At 37.4% G+C, this 14,221-nt stretch overlaps 1 protein-coding gene across 2 annotated transcripts in view; it reads right to left on the bottom strand.

The window, feature by feature from the left end:
* Positions 1-14,221, bottom strand: part of TTC29 (tetratricopeptide repeat domain 29) — a 348,965-nt gene that overhangs the window by 196,780 nt on the left and 137,964 nt on the right. Inside the window, exon 1 of one of the 2 annotated variants that reach the window (XM_054824217.1) lies at positions 6,601-6,695. The exons of the other annotated variant lie outside the window; for it this stretch is intronic. The gene's annotated coding sequence lies outside the window, so the exon portion shown is untranslated. Of the gene's footprint in view, positions 1-6,600; positions 6,696-14,221 lie in introns of those variants that run through there. 2 annotated transcript variants of the gene reach the window in all.

Below are 14,221 nucleotides of genomic sequence, written 5' to 3'. Positions count from 1 at the left end.
GATGCAGCAATGCTGAAGTTCGTTCTGAGCGACAGAGTTGGGAAAAAGCTGTCAGACTCTGCATTGCACGTGTCCACTGGAAGAAAACATACTTGTCATATGAGATGCTGAAAAGCTTAAAAATTCAGAGAGCACAGTAGGGAGTCTTCCCAAAGGATTCAAAGAACTGATATGTTTTGAATGTGTTGACTGTTTGATTTACAATATTTAAAGGTAGAAAATAAAGGGGAAAAAAACCCAGTCAAATTTTATATGAATCTCAGAGGAACGGGAGGAAGAGCTGAACTGCGGATGTACTGGAATATCTATGATATTTGCATGATCATTTCAAAAGCTCATCATTTGCGTTAAAAAAAAAAGAAAAAAGAAACTAAGAAAAACAAACCCCTAACTCTGTACTTTAACATTATGAGCAGTATTGCTGAAATAATACTGTTTACAAAGCACGTTTTATAGTTTTATTTCACTTTAATCCACTATTCCTTTTAGACGAGCAACAAAAGCTACGTTACAGACAAAAGAACCAGCGCAGAAGAAACTGCGCTTATATCACAGAAGCCAGTGAGCTGCCGAAGTGCTGTGTCTTCCTTGAAAGAATTTACAATCACGCTGTAAATTTGAGGTATACACCCAGCAGAATGTACAAAGCAAACATGAAGATATTTTTGTACAATGCTATAGAAATAATATGTAATATAAATAGTGGAAGCTTCTCTTTTTGCTCATTGTTTATCAAAGCCTGCAGCCTATTAACTTTACTGTTTTCCCTCAACTAGAATTTACAAAATCCTCATTTGAATATTATAGCATAAAATAAAGATTGAAATGTTAAATGACTACTTTCTTTGGCAAAGTTTTTATTGACATCTTAGCGTAATTGCAATAACATTATCTTTGCCCACATCCAGAGACTCACACTCAGAAGGCCCCTGGGGATACGAATACCACCCCGTGCCCCAAGGGTACCATTTGGCACCCCCAGGCTTCACTTAAACAATTTTACATTGAGTCCAGTGAAACTCTGAGTAAAGCCTGACTTTAGTTTGAGTGACTCTCGCTCCCCAGTCCTTGGTGGAAGGAACGGTACTGTTGCACGCCGATGCGGTGCACTGAGCGGTATGTGTGCACGTAAACCAGAGTATTTCAGTCTTAAACTTCTCTCCTTGAAACAGCAATTAGGAATTTTAGCAGTGAAATGCTGTTAAAGGTCAACAACCAAGTCTACCCATCAGCCTCCTTACTGCATAGCCTCACAAAGATGCTTGTCTACGAACAAGCAAGTGTAGGGGCAGACACGCGCTTCCACACGCAGCAACCTCATCTCAGTGTGGAACTCTTGCTGGGTGGTCCTGCAGGATTTTGTGGCAGGAGAGAAACCCAAGTCCTAAACTGTCAGTAACCTGCTGATCCCAGTAGCATTCATTTCTAGGACATTCATGACTTTTGATGTTCCATGCATAATTTTCTTGCTTTAGGCACAATGTTAATCTCAGCCTGTGAATGGTTTCTTTGCTTGCATACTGTGATTATTTCACTGGCAGAGAGCTCATCGGTTGAGCCATACCTGTTTGGGTAAGAGACTATAACGCAAGGCTAATCCTATCCTAACAGTATTTTTTCTGGTATATACATACATAATAAAACTCTGTCTCTCTCCATATGTGCAGATATATATGATACACTAAAATAAGTCTGAAGTATACAAAGATTGCCAAGTCAATCACTCACAAACTGACAAAAATACTTAAAAAACAAAGAAAACACTGGTCTTAAGGTTATTTGTACAGCCTTCAGTTTCTCCATGAAACGCCAATATAGTATAATCTTAAACATTATTATTGCTTGTCTTTTTTTCCTCCCTACAAAATCACAGCCTCACACTCTACAAACATTTACATATTAAATACTGTTCAGTGAACGCATCATTCCAAACCTTGTTCTCACACACTCCACATTCCTGCACTGACAATAAAACGATTGATTTCTGTGTCACCAGTTTCATCGTGCTTTATGGCAAGCACGCATGTATTTTCACATACACGGCCTCCACCAGGAGAAAAATTACTCTTCCCATTTTATAGATGGAGAACTAAAAGCCAGAGAGATTAAAGTCAGAAAGTGACCGCTAATTTTCTTAACGACACTGAGATTAAAATGAATTCTACAGAAGTAAACTCATCTTCATTGACTCTGAGACCATTTACTTTTCTTTTTTGTCCTGTAACTTCCCCCTGAATTTATTACATGCCTTCCAAACAGGACAGTAAAAGAGGCAGGAGTCCTACAGACATGACTCTCCTCTCGTCTCGCCTTTTTTCTGAGACATTTTTCCTCTCTGCCATGGCACTAAAGTGTAATGCCACATACAAGTTCCATTTAGCCCAGCTCTCTGGATGGCAAGCCAGAGGGCTTGTGTTAAACTTTGTTTATTGATGTTCTACTAGCAAACAAAACAAGCCCCCTGAAGAGGTTCTTACAAAACATACTACAACGCAGATTTTGGCAGAGGGAGAAAGCACGATGAAGTAGCGGGACTGCAACTCCTCTTTCAGCACTTCTCAGTAACAACTAACATGCTCTCAGGTGTATGAGGTGGGTTTTCCTGATCAGTTGTTTAAAGCCATCACACATGCCTCTACTTAGTGTGTGCATGCTCCTTGGAAAAGACATAGGAGGAGAATTTTTCCTCCTTGTTCAATTTTTGTTTGCAAAGCTGAAGAGCTCTGCAGGGAACTGAAATGAATAGTAAAGTCTGGTTTAACACAGCTTTTGGCCATTCTTGCTTCAGTTCTGTATCTTTTAACCTCCAGGGCATAATTCTTCCTCCTAATCAATCCCCTTTTGCATTCCTTATGGATTCTCTTCTTACTTTTAACACACAGTTTAAGATGAATATCATTCCGGGGAGATCTATACTCCTTCCTACTAGTATCATCTTGCTTGCTGCTAAAACTTTTTTGATTCAAAGTTATTATATGCCTCCTCCATGTTCAAATATGTAAGCTTCCCAGTGCTCACTAAATATCCTCAGTTTTTCAGTTTGCCTTTCTGAGGTCTCAGAAGTACAGATTTATCTTTTACTTTTCTCAAAAAGAGAATTGGATAAAATTGAATCTGCTCTAAGTTTAGGTTTTATGTCCAGCCCCTCTAGATCTTGCTGTTCAGTGAAACTAAGCATAACACATCATTGTTTGTTGCTAATTCACTGACTGGTAAAAAAAAAAAAAAAAATCTACCTTCATTCACTTCCAAGAATATATGGGACCTGCCTTCATTGGAAAATAAGTTTAGGAAAAGTTACAGTATTAAAATATCCAGTTTTTCTATGGACACTTCTTTGTGTCTTAGTCTTAGATTGGAGAGGTACAAAAGAGAGCAGCAAGGGCCCAGGGCGAATCTCTTATTCTTCTCAGTCTGTTCACAAGTTTTAAGTGCCCTGACAGCAATTAAATGCAGTTAATATAAATATACTGCCTAGTGGCACAATACATTAAGAAGGTAAAATCTCAGCCAATCTCCTTGTTCCCACATCTATCCCTAACGTTCTGCTCTTCCCAGGAGAGAGACACTTCCCAGGAGTATCTTTTAATAGGATTAGAAAAATAATATGAATTAATTTCATGCTTAAAGAGTTGAGGATTAAATCCAAATGTAAAAGGAAATAAATGTTACTTCAAACCAAGGAGCAGTAACACACCTTTGTTTTTTTTAAACATTAATAAACCATCAAGATCCTACAACACAAATCCTCTTGCCATATGAAGTCCACATTTTGAACAGCTCAGATAAGAAGAGGTCTGCAGTTTCATGGAACCTTAAAGCTCTCTGTGGTATTTCCATCATCATTGCTCTTGTCCTAAAAAGCATTTGCCTTGACATCCCTTACTGCTGGTGCCACCACACACTCACAGGCAATAGGGCACAGTCTGGGCCTTCTTATGCTGAGATGTGAAAAATCAATTGAATCCCCAGCAGATGGAATCACTGGTGCAGAAAGTGACTAAACACTAACAGTTATTTTGTGATACCAAAGTCTTGAAAGAGGATACTGCAAAGACATACACTACAAGGAAAAAAAAAGGGGGGGGTGTGATTTAATTTACAATAACTCTCTGCATGATATTGTTATTTTGGGGCTCTGTCCTTCTACAGAGATGCTACTATTCACTGGCAAATTAAGAATTTTCTCTCCAAATATTTTCTATTCACCGATAACACACAGATATATAATAGGTATGATACACACTGATATATGACATTATTGCATCGTGATAATGAAACATACAGAGTATTTCTATTCCCTTACCATTATGCCTTAAAAATAGACAAGACTGATGGCAAAGTCTTTACAGAATGTGACAGGAAACATGATTTTTATTTCTATTTCAAAGTTGTGTGATTCTATGTTCTAAATGCTTATTTTACTAAAGAATGTCTAATTATTACATCCTATGCAAAATATCTATAATAAACAATTTAGTCCTGGGTATGAATAAATCCAGCCTGACTCCTCTTTCTTCCCATTTTTTCTTCCTTTTTTTTTTTTATTTCTGTCATTCTCTATATTTTCTGCTGATTTTATCAGCATCTTCTCACCTCTCTCTCCAATTCTTTGTTTCTCTCTCTCACTTCACATATTGCTTTATATAACTGTGCTAACATCCAGCTGAGCTGCAGGGAGGATTTTTTTTTAAGTGCACTCTCCGTTTGTGTCAGTCCTATTATAACATACTCAGGATGATATATTACACTTGAAAGCTTCTAGTATAAATATAAAGAAGTCATGTTATCTATTCCCAAAAGAATGTTAATCATAACACTTTAATCATAATGATAATCATACACTTATTTGGAAAAAAAATTGTATGGTTTAACATAGGAATAGATGTCAGAAGATACATGTTCTTGTCTTGGCTTTTCCACAGTCTTGTGGTCGCAAGGAAGCTATCCGATTTCTTTTTCTAGTTTAGTTTATCTGTCAAAATACATGAATAATACTGGCCTATTTGATTGGGTGATGCTTGATTCCGCTAATGTTTATAAAGGCTTTGAAAACATCAACTACGCCAGGCTAAAAAGGTGCAAAGTATTATTAGCTGTCAATTATGTTTTATAGAAAACGCCGTGGCTGAACATTCATCAAACTAGTAAATTGGTAGAAAGAAGAAAAATAGAGAAAAGAGAAGAAAGAGGGAGAAGAGCGAAGACTGGTTTGAAACAGAATATATTGGAGCCTGAGCGTGATCCGAGGCAACAAACTTTCGCGTGAAATCTTCATAATCTGCACAGCTGCTCCTCACCTGAAGTGTGAAACTGCAGCGTACGCACACAGACTAGTCAAAATGAAACGCCCCAGTTGTAATTTCTCCAGCTTTTTGTACAAACTCTGTGCTGTAACTATACTGATGCTAATGGTATGAGGTCAATTAACTTTGATCTATAATGACAAGAGCACTAGCTCCCTAATTTAGTGGAAAAAATAAACTTTCGGCAACCTTGAACACTCCCTATGCACCACGATGTGTGCTTCCTATCAGACTTATAATTGAGCACACTCTAGCGGTCTCTAGCATGCTGAGACGTCTGTGCACACAGAAGTACAAACAGAACAAATGGGTTTGTACGTTTAACTGTGCAATATGACACAATGGTTCAGCTGTGGCCAACTCACTCGTGGTCTTCCAGCGGTTTGAGAACCTCTGGCCTGAAGACTGATGATGTTCAATATCTGCAATTTCTGCTTTCTGTAGCTTGTTTCTCAATGAGGTTATATAGTACTTTATAAACTTGCTAGCGCAATTTATGGAAAAAAATGCACGTCACTACATTAACCAGTTTGAGATCATAATTTATCTCTAATAGCCTTTCTTTGACAACAAGAAAACAAAAGAAAATTAAAGCTGATAGGGCTGTTCTAGTAATGTCAAAAGTTGGCATTCTTTATCAGTCTTTAACTTAAAAGCAGTCCTTGTCAGAATAATGATAAAGGCATCATAGAAATTTTGCTTTTCATCTGTCTGACATATAAATCAATGATCCAAAAAACAAATCATCATATGTTGGTTTTTTTAAGGTGAATATAAAACCAGCCAGCTTGTCTACATTTTATATTCGTCTTTGACAGAGTCAGTTACACCATTTCTCTGCGCACTCACTCACGGCTGAAACTGCTCCCTCCTCCCAGCTATAACACTGACCCCGTTTAGAGAGCACATCACAGATAGATGCACTGAAATCAGTAGCCTTTTCCAGGGTGTGAGCTGACATAATGGGTGGCTTTGCTTTCTCTTGGGAGCAAGCACTCTCTTTATCACTAGGACAAATGACCTGTAGGAGAGGTATCCGAGGCTAGACACTCTATTTCCTTATAAATGCCAGATCAGATCATAACACATTACTGTGACTCACTGTGTTAATGACCAAGCACTTCGATTTGCAGTGAAAGCACGAAGACTGAAGTCAAGCTCTGTCTATTTTGGAGTATGCTTTCTATGCAGGCACACCACTTTGAAAACTTCACTTTCCCTTTCAGTACACAGCTTTGAAATTCATCGTTACAAACAGACCAAACCACTTACATTATCAATAAGCGAGGCTTACCTTGCAGAAATCATGATTTGTTCGAAACAGTGTGATGTGTTTTTCACATCAGGGAAGGGTGGTTTTCAGCTCTCAAGAGGGCTTCTCTAGGATTCTTCACTTTGGATTTTTTTTTTTTTTTTTTTTTTTTGAGTGCAGCTCCTTGTTCCTCAGAGTAGGCAAACGCCAGCAACTATATATCCTTTCTCAGGATTACAGGGCTCCTCCTCATGCCTCTATAATCCTGACAGTGGCACAGGATTACTGAGCCTAAAAAAATAAAAAATAAAACCAATTCTTTTTCAGGCTTGAATGAATCAGAAAAAGAGAAATAGAACTATTCTGTATTTTGGAGGAAGAAAAAAAAAAAACAGTCCCTACAATTAAAAGAACAATTAAAGGTAAATTAATAAAGAAAAGTCGAGAAGGAAAATAAAGATTAGGTGATAGAATATGGGACAGAAAGAAAAGATGGAATCAAAAGCAAAGGATCAGAAACAAGAAAAAGAGGAGATGAGTTTAGTAATAAAAAGGAAATACTAGAAATAAAAATATTTACTTTCCCTTTAATGCATCTGTTAATCTTAACAGAAGTCTGAGGGAAAAAAGGAAAATATTAAATATCCACCGTGAACAGAAAAACTTCCCATTGAAAAAAACAGAAGAAATGGAGGAGGGAAGGAAAAATATAAAGGTGTAACATAAGGACATAGGCCTCCGCATTGGTCACCAGTTCAACCGCCCTGTAACCCCAGCCAGCCATATTACGGAAGCCTCGATCAGAATTGCCCACCAGATATTCAGTTCATGTCAGGCCATGAAACAACCGAGCATTGAAGTAAACAAAACACTTAGTGCACCAAAATAACGTGTCAGAGGCAGAATATGGTATCTTAGGTCCCCACAAAAGAGATATTTCAGGTTAAAATGCTCAGAAAATGTACCCCATACTCTACAGGAAAGATAGGAAAATGTTTATTACAGCTAGCTGTTCTGACACCCTGACTTTCCACACAAAGCCAACAAGATACACAAAAGTGGAGGATAACAGAGACTTCAAGCTCCTTTGATAAGAGAACTTTTACAATGCATCATTCTTCTCAATGAAGATATTCACAAGTTTATATGTATTCCTCAATGTAGTGTTCAAATGCATCTTTAGATGTAGGAAAATACTCAAATGTCTTGCCAAATTAGGAGCATAAGCATAGCAATGTTAGTTTCTGTTCACATCAGATGGACTATATTTACTTCCAAGTCTGACAAATCTCTGAGAAAAGGTCTTGATTCTTTGAACTCTCACTCATAGACTGTTCTCAGAAACTCTCACTAACTGAACTATTCTAAAAAAAACCCCAAAAACCAACCAAACAAAAAAACCAATAACCCAAAAATCAATAAAACCCCAACAGTATTCGAACTGAAGTACCTATTGCAACAAAGAGCTGCTAGGGCAATGGACCATGCAAATTATCCATCTCCTCCCTCTGCCAAGAATATTAGTCTCCTGCTTACTATGCTTTTTTCTGTGTTTGTTCTCTAAACTAACTGAAATCACGTCTTTATCTTCTACTACTTGGAAGTCCTTCCTATTGTTTCCATCTTCAGGCAACTTCTTAGTGGAGCCCTTACTTCTTTTCTATGAAAGTAGCATAAATTATAGTGGATGGAGAAACAGAACAGGTTTGGTAAAGCTGGTTATTGTCAGTACGTTTTAGCTGGCTAAGTCTTAGATTTCCCAGCACAGAAATTAGGAATCACAATGAAACTTTTCCAGACATTACTTTTTTAAACAGCAACTTAAACAAAATCACTTATTTTGTTTTAAAAGTTGATGACGTTTTCTCCATATACGTTGCATTCTGTTAAAGGTAAAGCAAGACCAAGTTCTAAAAAGAAATTTTTATCTGATGTAAGCAGTTTTTTTTAAAGTCTCACAAAAGCATTTCAAAATTATATACACCCCTACCAGATAACAAATTATCAAAGCCTTGTGGTTTAGTCTTGTTTTTGTTGTGAAGACAATAAAAAGTTGTGCTTGCTCTCTTTTCTTCCTGTTGCCTTCATACAAGCACATTGAAATTCCTTTTAATCACATTTATACAGAATTAAAGGATGTCTTCCATTTTTAGAAAGTTGGATTACCCTTTCTATGAAGCTATTGATAAACCACAGTCACAGGAAGGTTTGGAGACAGCAAACGAGAGGGGGAATCAAAGTTAAGTGAATTTAATGTAAAAATAGAAAATACTTCAAATTATTATTTCAGCTTTACCATTTATGTTTACTTGCAAATGAATGTTCCTTTCTTTCCTCACTATGTTCTTGTTGTTTAAAAGGGTACCTATATCAGAAATCAGTTTTTATCTCTCGGAGAAAGATGGTAGCATTTATATGTCTGTATGTCTATGTCAGAAGAGTTAGAAGTATGAGTTATATATATAGATGTACTCAGACAGGTATTTTTTATATATATAAATATAGGTATGTATATATATATGGGCTTCTTGGGCTCACAAACAAAACTTGGGGCTAGGCAAAAATGTTTCCCTTGTCTACACAACACCAAGCACGTGTCTGGTTTTGAGTAACACAATTACTCTTCCCTAGAGTCAGCAGGAAATAGATTCAGTAAGAACATCTGAAGAGTACAGAACATAGATCAGTCCTTGTTAAGTTTATATTTGATATGAGTGTCATGTTAGAGAAAATGCACGAGCATAAACTCTCCAGACAGTAGATTGCCATTATTAGCTTTTTCCGAAGCAAGTCTGTGACACCTTTTTTCAGGCATGCTGATGAATCAGAAGTACCTTCAAACACACTAAAGAGTGAGACCCAGAAGCAGGCAGGTCAGAGGAAAAGACAGATCTATAGGTTGGATCCTTCATCCCTAAGAAAAAAAAAAAACCACAACACCAAACCACCACCCTATATTTACTCTTAACCTTGGTAAAGTAGCAGGTTTTGTTCGTTTTTGCAGGGCTTTATTTCATTCTAAATTGCTGCCTCTATTGTGCTTTCTTTGATACCTCTGTATAAAGGCTATTATAATTTACCATCTTATAGTGATATGTTACATTTGATTGAGCATAACTTCTGTCATTTCTATTGGTAATCATATTGTGCAAGAATTTTAGCTTAAACTGTTTATTACTTTTTTTTTTTTTAAAGAAAAGGTTAATGCAAGTGCTTTATTTGGACTTCAGAAACATTAATGTTGATAGCATTTACCAGAAATATAAAAATTAGCTAAATAACAAAATACAGTAGTTAAAGCAGGATTTTTTTCCAAGCCAAAAATTATTTGCTAAGCTTGTTATATAGATATTTTAAACATCTGTGTTAATCTTGCCAGCCTTTTTTAAAAAAAGCCTTGACTTTGTGAAAGGGATATTTATGCAGGGTAGCTGTGATAAATAAGTAAGTGCTGGAATTTCTAATCCTATGGAAGATTTGCTGATGCAAACTGAGTACAAATAGATTTCAATTGCATTTTGTTCTCCTAGTTCTGTATACATTTGATAGCGTGCAAAACTTCATACTAACGATTTGCACATGTAAGGCTGCATATACATACATACATAGCCCAGAGTGAATCATGTCAGAAAATGAGACTTTCAGAGTTTCCTTTTCAGTAGTAACACAGAGTGCCCTGCATCACGTAGGCTGGAGACCCATTACACTCAGCTGTATCTAAAAAGAGACAGTTTCTCAACTAACGAAACCATATATCTTTTGTTCACTCTACAATATGATATAAAGGTGATCCTTTGAATTAAACATACATAAAGCAGCAGTGATAGTGGCTAAGCCGAGTTAGGCTAAGTATCCACATGAACCTATGGAAATGCATGTTTCATAGCTGTGGACAAAGATAATGGCATGCAAGGAACTGCTGTTCCAGAAAATGATGTAGCCTTTCATCCTTAATAACCAAATAAAAAATGGGAAGTCAGTACTTGGGAGCTACTCTAGCAAGCAGATCTCCAGGAAACAAGGTTCCCCACAGACTCTTCCTTGATCTTAAAGCTTAACGTGAAACATTTATATGCACGTAGCACCTGGCCAGAAGACGTGGGAAGGCACTTTTATCACACTGGCTGTATTTCTTTCTTAAATAATAGATTTCCTCCTTTTTTTCCCTCTCCTGGAAACAGAATACATGCTCAATAATGTTTCTGTATTTTTTTTTGTGCCTTTTTTTTTTTTAACCAGTTTAAAAACAACCAGACAATCTTGAAAACCTCAGCATCACACAATCTTGAAAACCATTAACACCCCTCAAACTGCCTGGTGCTGAATTGCATCCCAGTTTTTGAAAGCAAAAATACATAGTCAAAATAAGTTAAGCATTATTTGAATGAAGACGTATTTAAAAAAAAAAAAAGCGTTAAGGTTAATCGAATGCTAATCTGCCACTCACATTTCTTTGACATCCAGGCACGTGGATAAGTGATGCACAGACTGACTAGGTCCAACTGAAACTACACAACAAATCAGTTGAATTATGTACAATATTTTCCCAAAGGCATTCCACAGGAGTGCAGAACAACAGTATGTGGAACTTAAATTGTTGCTCCAAACTATTGCCAGCTTCACAACGGTTGACTCACTCGTGTTGTAAGCAGGAGTTAATGCATCAAATATATCTGTAAATTTGTACATACTGCAGTTATATCTTTGTATTCTTCAAATTATTCTTGTTTTTATCTACATCCTTAACATAGCATGCAATCAGTTTTATATGCAAACCTCCATGATAACAACATAAAGCAACCTCTATGTACATGCTTCCAAATAGCTTAGTGCAATGCTTATTCACCTTTGTATGAAAAATGAAAGGGCATTTACGCATAGATTTTAATTTTTTTCAAGATTAATATTTTCTTTACAAATAATAAATCCCAAAATATGTTATCCATTAAGACTAGCACCTGTTGAGTGCACGGGCTGAGAAAACAAAGCCATTTTTGTTTGTGCAAAACAACTCTTCACATCTTTCCCAAAGAAAAAGCTTTCATTTTGCTTCCGATTTGCAAATAAGTCCTGCATTTCAGCTGAGAGCAATCCAGGGGAAAAAAACCTATCCAAACCAGATTACTTAAAACTGCAAATCGAGGTATTTGTTCATTTGAGTTCCTGACTGCAGCTCCATTGCTACTGTGACACAAAGAGATTTTTATGTGGTTTAAATGTGAGAGAACATACATTTTAATAGAAACTGTGAAAGAAGTTTTTATCCCGGTTACTTCTATGGTCTGGGACATGCAGTGTTGGAGAACAAATTTTAACCTTAAACCACCTCTTGCTAACTGCATCTCAACTTTTGTCCCTTTTTCAGGATTCCAAGAGACTTGAGAAATATACGTTAAAAAGATCCCAAGTACACACGAGGAAAAACAGCTGTAGACACTGCATAGAACTCAGGCAGTAACAAATGCAATTAGGTCCAGACAAAGCAAATGAGGAAATATTGGAAAATTTCACTGTCATTTTCACTTCTCACTACATCAGAAACCTTTGCTGTGAAGCACGAATTAGACTTGCTTCACATAAGATTAGGATTTGAAATGGGAAACAAGCAGCAGCTCTCTTCCTCTGCAACAGGAACAAAACGTGAAATACCTAAAAACATTGGGGTTAGTACAGCTATAACAACAGCACTCATATCTCTACTCGATTTTTCTAGATTCGCACCTGTGTAGAAGAATAACAAATATCCCTCTTTTCTGCCTTCCCTTGTATAAGGGTATATTGTTTCCAGTTAACATTTTGGAACCCAAGGCATGGGAAATTCTCTGCACAAGCCAGTGGGAAATCAGCACTCCCCTCTGTGCTCTCTCTGATGCTTTCAAAGTCTTTAAGAGTGCTCGCCGATTTCTCTCCGCTGCTCAGGAAAGAAACTTCAGAAAAATCAGCAAAAGTGACACCACTAGTTTTCAGTCAGACAGTTCTGAATTTGGGCAGGTTAAGCTACCCGTATGAGGTTCGCGATAGTGAGCAAGCCATTGCCACTGTAGGTACTGAGGTACTTGGTCATCCCTGTGAAATGCTGCTGTGTTCCCTACGCTGGTATGTGGAGAAACAGATGCTTTGGAATGAGATTCGAAAAAGGCCCAGCATAACAAGCAGGAAACCCTCTGTATTTTGTGGCAAATAAAGGGAAGTGAGCATGGCCCCAACCCAGAGAGCTATAGCTTAGCTACTAGAGCGTTCTTCTGGGATGCAGGTCCAAACCCATTTAGTCAGACCAAACCCCAGCTTTCCTGGGCAAATATCGCAACCACTGAGCAGCTGAACAGAAAACAGTGTTTGCTTCCCCCTCTCCTATATTTTGCAGAGCCTAGTCTAAGAACAACAACAGAAGGCAGAGCACGGGAGCTGGGACAGGCAGAGAAACCCTGACTTTATGAATAGCGAGAATCTTTAGAGATGATCTTTCCTGTACTGTCTCATTTGAGGCAGTTCAGATCATAGTCCAGCACAGAGCTTTAGATGTCTAGGGACTTCTAATGTAAATGAATGTAGGCACACAGAAACTGGGCAAGTCCAGTGTCCAGCTGAATAGGGACTTGCAAAGATTAAAAATTTGGACAGGCAGTCCAAAGGGCAGGCACCTAGGTGAACCCCAAGTCCCTGATGTGAATTTACACTTAAACCATCACTGTTAGAGGGAACTTACCTGGCTTGCTAAATGCACTTATGAATCCATCTTATTTACAGTGAAAAGAGTTGCTTAGCATGAGGTTATTTCCTGCCCTCATTAAGCACGTAGAGAAGGAATTGCAAAGTCCTGCTCCAACACTTTTACAGTCAGTCCAAAGGCTGGGTCTTGGTACATCTTTTTTAGGTGGAGATAACAAAGATTGCTTCATAGCAGTATTACTATCTCAAAAGGAACTAAAGAGGAGCTGGTGATGGTATGCAGCCTCTGTACTGATCAGTCTGTTAACTACTAGAGACTGCAAAAGGAAAAAAAAAAAAAGAAAAAGGAAAAAGGAAAAGGAAAAAAAGCAGGCTTGTGGCCAAACCATTTCTTTGGTGTTCAATCTAGTTCTTGATACTAACTCAACTTTCTCTGTGACCCTGGGCAAGTTGCTTATCAGTTTCTCAGTTATCCAGCTATAAAGTGCGAATTCAGAGTACCTCCATGTTTCCTCACCATCTGCCAGGTCTATTTTCATTGTAAACATTGGGCAGCAAATGTCTTCTATTATTCATAGACTAAGGCCAGACGGGACTAGAACACCTTCTCATCTGACCTCCTGCATACCAGAGGCTATTATGTGTATATACAATACACAGTGGAGACCTGATCACAAATGGGGTCTCCAGGTGCTCTTTCGAAAGAAGAGAAATAATAATATTAACTCAAACACAGCCATCACCTTCCTCTATGCATCTAAAGCACTGAGCCTATTTAGAATTTTGAAGTAATTTTTGTTATTTTTATAAAGCTGGCAAACTTCCATGTGTTTCTTCCTTATTTTGAAAGTTGTTTAAGAAGATATTTTCAAATGGAAGTTACTGAAAGAGTTCATAAACATTAGGATAATTCAAAGACAAAATACTTGAACACCGCAGCTCCTGAACTGATAATGGTGTGTGCTAATGCACTTAACACTAGTGAAATTGTTTC

The sequence above is a fragment of the Grus americana genome, chromosome 4 (assembly GCF_028858705.1).
Source record: "Grus americana isolate bGruAme1 chromosome 4, bGruAme1.mat, whole genome shotgun sequence".
NCBI classification, from domain to species: Eukaryota; Metazoa; Chordata; class Aves; order Gruiformes; family Gruidae; genus Grus; species Grus americana.
The sequence above is the reverse complement of the archived record's forward strand: the minus strand, read 5'-3'. Positions and strand labels throughout refer to the sequence as shown.